At 36.3% G+C, this 9936-nt stretch overlaps 1 long non-coding RNA gene across 1 annotated transcript in view; it reads right to left on the reverse strand.

Annotated features, from left to right (window-relative positions):
- Positions 1–9087, reverse strand: part of LOC140626419 (uncharacterized) — an 83912-nt gene extending 74825 nt beyond the window's left edge. The window contains exon 1 of the long non-coding RNA XR_012025569.1: positions 8870–9087. This is a non-coding gene — a long non-coding RNA (uncharacterized lncRNA). The remainder of the gene's footprint in view (positions 1–8869) is intronic.
- Positions 9088–9936: the final 849 nt, after the last annotated feature.

The following is a 9936-nucleotide window of genomic DNA, read 5'->3' on the forward strand; positions in this document are numbered from 1 at the left end:
TCAATGCAATCCCTATCAAAATACCATGGACTTTCTTCAGAGAGTTAGAACAAATTATTTTAAGATTTGTGTGGAATCAGAAAACACCCCGAATAGCCAGGGGAATTTTAAAAAAGAAAACCATAGCTGGGGGCATCACAATGCCAGATTTCAGGTTGTACTACAAAGCTGTGGTCATCAAGACAGTGTGGTACTGGCACAAAAATAGACACGTAGATCAATGGAACAGAACAGAGAATCCAGAAGTGGACCCTCAACTTTATGGTCAACTTATATTCGATAAAGGAGGAAAGACTATCCACTGGAAGAAAGACAGTCTCTTCAATAAATGGTGCTGGGAAAATTGGACATCCACATGCAGAAGAATGAAACTAGACCACTCTCTTGCACCATACACATACACAGTTTATCTTGCAGATAAACTCAAAATGGATGAAAGATGTAAATGTGAGACAAGATTCCATCAAAATCCTAGAGAACACAGGCAACACCCTTTTTGAACTTGGCCACAATAACTTCTTGCAAGATACATCCACGAAGGCAAAAGAAACAAAAGCACAAATGAACTATTGGGACTTCATCAAGACAAGAAGCTTTTGCATAGCAAAGGATACAGTCAACAAAACTAAAAGACAACCTACAGAATGGGAGAAGATATTTGCAAATGACGTATCAGATAAAGGGCTAGTTTCCAAGATCTATAAAGAACTTATTAAACTCAACACCAAAGAAACAAACAATCCAATCCTGAAATGGGCAAAAGACATGAACAGAAATCTCACAGAGGAAGACATAGACATGGCCAACACGCACATGAGAAAATGCTCTGCATCACTTGCCATCAGGGAAATACAAATCAAAACCACAATGAGATACCACCTCACACCAGTGAGAATGGGGCAAATTAACAAGGCAGGAAACCACAAATGTTGGAGAGGATGCGGAGAAAAGGGAACCCTCTTACGCTGTTGGTAACTGGTGAACTGGTGCAGCCACTCTGGAAAACTGTGTGGAGGTTCCTCAGAGAGTTAAAAATAGACCTGCCCTACGACCCAGCAATTGCACTGTGGGAATTTACCCCAAAGATGCAGATGCAATGAGATGCCGGGACACCTGCATCCCGATGTTTCTAGCAGCAATGTCCACAATAGCCAAACTGTGAAAGGAGCCTCGGTGTCCATCGAAAGATGAATGGATAAAGATGTGGTCTATGTATACAATGGAATATTACTCAGCCATTAGAAGTGACAAATACCCACCATTTGCTTCAACGTGGATGGAAATAGAGGGTATTACACTGAGTGAAATAAGTCAATCGGAGAAGGACAAACATTATATGGTCTCATTCATTTGGGGAATATAAATAATAGTGAAAGGGAATAGAAGGGAAGGGAGAAGAAATGGGCAGGAAATATCAGAAAGGGAGACAGAACATAAAGACTCCTAACTCTGGGAAACGAACTAGGGGTGGTGGAAGGGGAGGAGGGCGGGGGTGGGGGTGAATGGGTGACGGGCACTGAGGAGGGCACTTGACGGGATGAGCACTGGGTGTTATTCTGTATGTTGGCAAATTGAACACCAATACAAAATAAATTTATTATTATAAAAAAAATTAAGAAGTCTTCAAATAAATTTTTAAAATTAAGTATGCAATATTTTTTAATTATACAATTATACAAGCAAAATATTCAAATGGTCAAAGAGCCAAGAATATGTTCTCAATCTCACTATATGCAAGGGAATTAAATTAAAACCTCAAGAAAGTACACAGAATCAATTAGAATGAGTGCGGTTAAAAAGGATTGACAAAGTACATGGGAATGACAGTTTCTAGCAGCTCTATAAGTAATAGTCAAAAAGTGGACACAATCCAAATATCAAACAGATGGTAGAAAGAATGGATACATGAATTGTGGCATACCTACTAAGCAATTGGTATACAAAGAAGATTCTAGTAGTAAAGAGGCTTTAACTCTTATCAGTTACTTTTTTATTGCTTGTTTATTAGTGGTTAACAGGTATGAGAGCATCTGTTATGTTTTCCATTAAACAATTTTGTATTTAAGCCTTCAAATACCTTTTTAGTAAACCTTACCAAAATATGCAAATAAAATATATATTTAGAGCTTCCAAAACAGCAAGCAAAATACAAACTAAACAAAAATTGGGGTTTTAAATTAAAACTTCATAATTCCAACAGGAAACGGGGGTGGGGAAGGAGGAAGGAAATTTTACCTTTTGAAGGTAGATCCTGAAAAACATCATGGTCATATTTTTCTTTTTAACTCAGTACATAATGCTTTATTTATTAACATGGAAATATATCCATGGAATACTATTCTGTGAGAAAAGCACATAACCAAACTCCTAATATTTTTAAAAAACAAGGTACTAGTTTTATAGTCAAAAAATCAACTATAAAGATATCATCATTAAAAATACAGATCAACACCTATGGTTTCCAGAACCTTTCTGTCCAACCCTTACTTCAGTCCATACAAAGCAAAGAACGGGATCAGATACCACAGTCCAATTTGCTAGCACTGGTTACAGACTACACGCTCCTCCTCAGAGTCCTGCAATTTTTTGGATTTTCCATTTTTTCTTCCTTTTTGGCCTTATGACAATTTTTGCTTCTCTTGCTTTTTGCTGGATTTCTGTGTCTAAACCCTAGCACTTGTAGATGTTTGATACTCCCTGGACCTCACTACATTAGGCAGATTCCAGATCCCCTCTGTCTGAGTTTATGCTGCACTTAGCCTAGTATGACAGGCTTTCACAGCTCTCATTCCCACCCCCTTGCCACTACCAGCCCCCTTAAAGTCACTTAGCAGACACTGAATATTTCCTATTGTCCTCTTTCAGAAACACAATACAATAATAAACTGTGCGGTGTATTTATGATTTCCAATCTTTTTTCACTGATAGACACCACATACAGGTGTAGTTACATAAGAAAAAGAAATCTAGGGAAAATGTTGATAAGAAAGAATTGAATTTGAACTCTGTTTCTTTTGTGATCTGAGCTAATATTACCTTGGTAGAAATACAGCATTATCTGGTGGAGGTCTTCGGGGGTTCTGATTACAGTTCCACACAAATCACAATGCAATCCATCACATCCACTCACAGTCTGCTTCAGGTTTATTCTCTCAATTTCCCTTGAAGGTGCTGTTGCATACTTTTATTTTTATTCCAGCCATTATGGAAAAGGAGCGTTGTATGGTGCAGGCAATCACATTTACTAGAAAATGCCCTTGGCTTGCTTGTTTATTATATACACGGAGGTGAGGGAAGGAAAAAAAAAACTCACTTGTTATTTCCCTCAACCTTGAAAAGAAAAAGAAAATTAATCTATAGAAACTTCTTTCAGTAGATTTCCCAGTACAAAATTCAGTGTCACATGTTTGGCTACTAAGAGGAAGGAGTCTGACCAGGAATGAGCATGTGGATCGCATCCTTAGTAGAGTCAGATTGAGTTAAGATCTCAGGATCTGTGTCTAGCCCAAATTTCAAATATGCTTATTATGGCTTGCTCAAATCCCATGTGCTGCGGGGTATGATAATTCCTGAAAAAGCAGTTCTTCTGGCAGATTAAGAGAACAGTTTGCTTTTGCCTCAGGCCATTAACATTTTAATAAAACGGTCGTCAACTGTGATAACAATTCATCTTTCGGGGACTTTATCTATTATTAACCTTATTAAATAACAAGTTTATTATTGCTGACATGTAGATTTTCCAGCCTTCATCAAGCATGCTTCTCACTCCAGCTCTCTTTCACTCTCTCTCTTTAAAAATTTAGTTCAATTAAGCTGAATTTCTGTGCCAAGTGCATATTTACAAGTTTGTTGGTTTGTTTTCCTTTGGAGCGATTTGAAAATTATTCTCATTTCCAATAATAGTTGATTAAGCTAAACACATTTTATGCGCTTTGTTGAGGACCACAATCTGCTAAGCAGGAATAATTTACTACTTTGATTTTGGTGAGAGATACAGTTGTCAGTCTTAAGAAAATATTATTTTAGGAAAGAGTGGGCGATCAAAAGATACAAGTTAAATTTTATTGTCAGGTAGCAATAAGGTGTTATAATATGCAATTATGTTCCCTACCAACAGCATCATGTCCAATATATTTTATTGAAATAATCATAAATACCCTATTTAATCTATAATTGACAAAGGAAAATAAACCCAGTACTAATGTTCTAAAATGCACAAAGAACAGAAGCACAGGAATATGGTGGTCCAGGATATGTTTGGAGAAAATGATCCACTATAATAATAGTCAAGGAATAGGCAGAGAGGGAACAGAGTGTAGAATTTAAAAAAAGATGTTTGGAATCAATTTTATAGTATAAAACATCATAAGTGTTTTAAAGAAAAAAGTCAGGAACGATGCTCTGATAAATTTATGTCAAACAGGGAAAAACCTCATTAGATCAGGATCTTAAACAACTCTGCAGCAATGTACAGAGCAGTTTTGGTTTAAGTCTGGGAGGCAGGTAAATTCTATTGACAGCAGTTGCAAGAGGCTACCCAAAAGATGGTGAGGACGTTGGTAGAGAAGGTGGCAAGGAGACACATGTGATGTACAATAGTCATTTCCGAAGAATGTTCAATACAACTTGATGAAGGAAGGATGAGTGATGTTTATGAGAAAAACAAATAAATCTGAGATTTCTAGTTTGAACAGCCAATGGATTATGTCCTCAGCCAGCAATTGTGACAGAAAAGTACAAAGATAAATGTCATAGTGAAAAGATACTGAGTTCTACTGGCATATGTATAGTTTTGAAGTCTATAGATGACATCAAGGTGTAGCAACAAGAGTTTCCAGTGAGCTAGAAATACAAAACTAAGCTGCCCTGTACATTCACATTTCTAGACTAAGCAAACCTCACCTTTTGGATTAAAAAATAGAGGTACTGGAGTTTATAGAGGACAAAACATTTTTCCAACTCCTACTTGCTTTGCATTTGTTCTTTCTAAAAGTATCTCTGATATACCTCTTTCTCTCCATTCCCATATTCTCTGACTTGTTCAGAACTTTGTCTTGCATGGTCTATTATAACGATCACTCATATGGTTATCCTGCCTTTAGTTTTGTCCCTCACAGATATGTTTGCTACACAGCTATCAGAATCATTTTTATGTATATTACAACAATGATTTCAATCACTGGCATTATGGAACATAATACCCCCTTTACATGAGATTGATTTTTGTAGTGTATTTATACTGTCCTGAAGTAAAATTGACAGATATTTTAATTCATCAATGCATTTAATTTCAAAACAAATCAGTAAAAATAATAAAGATGAAACAGCAGTAAATTATAGTAAAATAATGTTTATTTCTTTTTCTAAGATTTTATTTATTTCCTTGAGAGAGAGAGAGAGAGAGAGAGAGCACAAGCAGGGGGAGGGGGAGAGGGAAAGGGAGCAGCAGACTCTGGGCTGAGCAGGGAGACCAATGTGGGGCTCAATCCCAGGACGCTGGGATCATGCATGACCTGAGCTGAAGGCAGATGCTTAACCAACGAGCACCCAGGCACTGCAAAATAATGGATATTTCAATACGAAAATGTCCAGGCACCAATCAATATCAGGCACCAACTGGAAGACATAATGAAGTAAACTACTGCTTGTATGTAGAGTCTCCGTAGATAGACAGATGGGGGTCCAGTGTAGTTATGTGGGCTGCTGAAACTCTGCCATTGATGATATAATTTCCTTAATACATATAAGACTTATGGTAAAGTTGCCAATGCATGAAGTCTTTTATTTGCATTGTAGTTGTATTCCTGGGAAATGTGATGTACTGTTATAGCAAACAGTATGGCACAGAAGTATAAAATAGATTTAAGGTTCAGGTTCCAAGCATTATAATTCAGCTATAATTTAAATGAACGTCCAACGTGACATTTCAAAGTTGTGTGAAAGAAAGAGAAAATTCTTCATCCTGTAGGAAAGTCCCACATATTGCAGGGAATACAATCTCCTACTAGATACCAGCAGTGCGGCCTAGGTGATATAAAAGTCTAAAAATTGCTCTCCAAATTGTTGGATGGCTACCATGGAAAAGACACTTTATACCTTTCAAAGCTTCTACATACTATAGGACTAGATTAATAAGAAATGAAATTTGGAGAAATAATGGTGGGAAAATTTCCAAATTTGGTGAAAGATACAACTTTCCAATTCAAGAATCTCAGCAAATCTAAACAGGTTAATTTCAAAGACACCCATGCCTAGAAACATCACAATAAAACTGTTAAATATCAAAGATTAAGTGTGGAAAAGAGCTTGAGAAAATATGATACATTACATACAGGGAAAAATGATTAATATAATTGTAGGTTTATTTTTTTTTAAGATTTTATTTATTTATTCATGAGAGACACACAGAGAGAGGCAGAGACACAGGCAGAGGGAAAAGCAGACCCCCTGCGGGGAGCCCCATGCAGGACACCAGGATCATGCGCTGAGCCAAAGACAGATGCTCAACCATTGAGCCACCCAGGCATCCCAATATAATTGTAGATTTATCATCAGAAGACAGTGAACCATGTCTTTAAAGGACTATACATAAAAAGAGTCAGAGCATTACTCTATACCCATATAAGGTATCCTTTAGAAACAAAATCAAAAGAAAGACATTTTCAAAGTAAAACTAAGGGAACTTGTCACCAGCTGTCCTGCTTTATAAAGACCGATGAAAAGAATTTTCATAGACGAAGGAAAAGGACAATCTAGGACAATCTAGGATTTTCAGAATTTAAGAAAGAAGATCAAAACCAGTAAATATCTGGGCAAATATAAAAGAGTAACTTCAACTCTTTAATTTTAAAAATTCTCTATATGCATTTAAAACAAGATTATACCATTATCTAGTTGACTTGCCAATATATATGGAGTTAATTAGTATAAAAATTTTAACACAAACAGAGTGGGTATGGGGCCTTTCTGTTAGGTTTCTATACATATGTGATGTGGTACAATTTTAATTTTAAGTAGACTATGAAAGATTAGACATATATATCATATGGCCTAGATCAATCAATAGAAACTAATACAAAGAAATAGAACCCCAAAAGTCAACAGGTAAATTAAAATATTTAAAAATATTCAACTAGTCCAAAAGAGAGAAGGAAAATGTGAAGTGAAAGGAAGAAAAAAAAACCCAACATATTAAAATAGTACATTGACTAGAAGCAAGTAATTGCTACCTATCAGGAAAATTTCAAAAAATCAAAAGTAGAATTACTATATGATCCAGTGAATCCACCTCTGGACATATACCAAAAAAATTGAAAGTGGGGATTCCAATAGATATGTGTACACTCATGTTCACAGCAGTGTTATTTACAATAGCCAAAAAAGTGGAAGCAACCCAAGTGTCCATAGATGGACGCATGGATAAGCAAAATGTGGTATACACACACACACATTTGTCATCTTATTGTCGTATTATTGACTTTAAAAGTAAGGAAATTCTGATATATGTCACAACATGGATGAATTCAGAGGACACAATACTAAGTGAAATAAGCCAATTGTAAAAAGATAAATATGGTATAATTCGACCTATATGAAGTACTTGGTATAATCAAATTCATAGAGACAGTAAGTAGAAGGGTAGTGGCCAGGGTCAGAGGGTAGGGGGAACCAGCAGTTGCTGCTCAATGGGTTTTGCAAGATAGATTTCTGGAGACTGGTTGCACAACAATGTGAATGTACTCACTACTGAACTGCACGCTTAAAAATGGTTAAGATTATAAGTTTTATATTATGTGTATTTTGCCACAATTTCAAAAAAAATCTCTTCCAATTTATAATGAGGATACAAACAACTCAGTAAAAAATGGTGAAATTATTTGAACGGAGACTTCACAAATGAAGACACACAAGTGGCCAAAGAATATCTGCAACATCAATGGTCATCAGAAAAATGCAAATTCAAGCCATACAAAATATCACCACATCCCATTATAATGGCTAAAATTAAAATTACTTACCATACCAAGTATTGGAGAGGATATAGAAATCCTGTGAAAATGTAATATAACTTAGAAAACTATTTTTCTTAAAAAGTTAAAAATACATCTGCTACTCCTCTACAAAATATATGTTTGAGCACACAAACACAATTGGAACTTATATACTGTGTTGTTAAAAGCAATAAATATTTAGATTGAAAATAAATATGCATCTTTATGTATTCATACATATTTTATTTCTTTCTTAGCACTTAAAATGCTGTTTTAGGTGAAATAATTACACCATTTTGCACTCATATTAAGCTTTTACATGGTAATTTATTGTATAAAATTAGAGTCGCAAAAAATTAATACCATTTATTGAAGCCCTACTATATGCCAGATCTCTTACATATGTTGTAACCTTTAATTTCTGCATTATACTATATTTGGCTAAAATTAATTGAGCACTTGCTATTTACTAAACACTTTAAACAGGAAATTTGATGTGGACGTTTCCATTATCCTCATTTTATTTCCCTTATATATAAGACCCCATTATACTCTTAAAAGCTCACAGTCCAAAATAAAGCTATGCTCAGAAGCCTTTAGACCAGGGGTTCTCACCTAGGGACAATTTTGTTACCCAGGGGACATTCAGAAACCTCTGGAGACATTGTCTGGTCATCACAATTGGTGGAATACTACTGGCATCTAGTGGGTAGAGGCCAGGAATGCTGCTGAGCATCCTACCTATATCACACAAGACTGTCTCCTACAGCAGAGAATTAACCAGATCAAAATGTCAATCATGCCACCAAGTTTGAGAAATCCTACACTGGACCCATTATCCAAAACCTTTCTCTCCATTGGGACTATAACCTACTCACGTTTTTTTCTGTCCAGGTCCCATCCTCCTTCGCATGATTATATGGATATGGCACAAAGGAGAAAGAGAAAGGACACCTTCCCTATTTCAAGAGGTTGCTCTCATGCAACTCCCCCTCGAATTTTCCTGCTTTAGTCCTATCTCGCATAAATGGTGTGGTGTATTTGGCACTTCTCCTTTGATGGCTAAATACCCACTTCTACGAATCTCCATTCTCTGTGTGACTATTGGGATTTGGCTATGCAGCAAGGAGAGACTGACTCTTTTAGCATCTTACTATGCCCCTACTTATTTGTCATGCCCCAGTCTTTGTGATTGAACAATCAGCCTTTTGCAAGTGGCCTCCACCACATCTTCCCTTTGTGCACTATTAAGAAAAGTGATAAGGGGCACTTGGGTGGCTCAGTGGTTGAGTGTCTACCTTCAGCTCAGGTCATGATCCTGAGGTCCTGGAATCTACTCCCACATCAGGCTCCCCTGGTAAATAAAAATCGTTAAATAAGTAAATAAAATACGTTTTTAAAAAAGAAAGCTGATAAAATGTAAAGCCCTCAAAAGTATAAGAATAGGAAACGGGAGGTTGGTTACAAATTTATATCTAGAGAGTGCATTATTTTTTTAATAATACTTTTTTAAAGATTTTTATGTATTTATTCATGAGAAACACACACAGAGAGAGGCAGAGACATAGGCAGAGAGAAGCAGGCTCCATGCAGGGAGCCTGATGCAGGATTCGATCCCGTGACTCCAGGATCACATCCTGTGCCAAAGGCAGATACTCAACCTCTGAGCCACCCAGGCATCCCTAGGCAGTGCATTCTGAACCATTAACTCATACTCCATTTTCTCTCTTGTCCAGTAAAAAAAGCCTTGATGTCCTTTTTGGCTAATCTAGTTTTGACTCTACTTTTTATCAGGGTGACAGCAGCGATAATGGACTTAAAGTGGAACAGAATATTCTATGTCAGTATGCTGCTTACTTCAAGTTTTTATATCTATAAGTCTTCAGAATTGGAAGATAATTTTCTTGAATGCACTAGTATAAAGTCAGTATTCCAAGAAGTTCTT

This window comes from Canis lupus, chromosome 37 (genome assembly GCF_048164855.1).
Source record: "Canis lupus baileyi chromosome 37, mCanLup2.hap1, whole genome shotgun sequence".
Classification (NCBI taxonomy): Eukaryota; Metazoa; Chordata; class Mammalia; order Carnivora; family Canidae; genus Canis; species Canis lupus.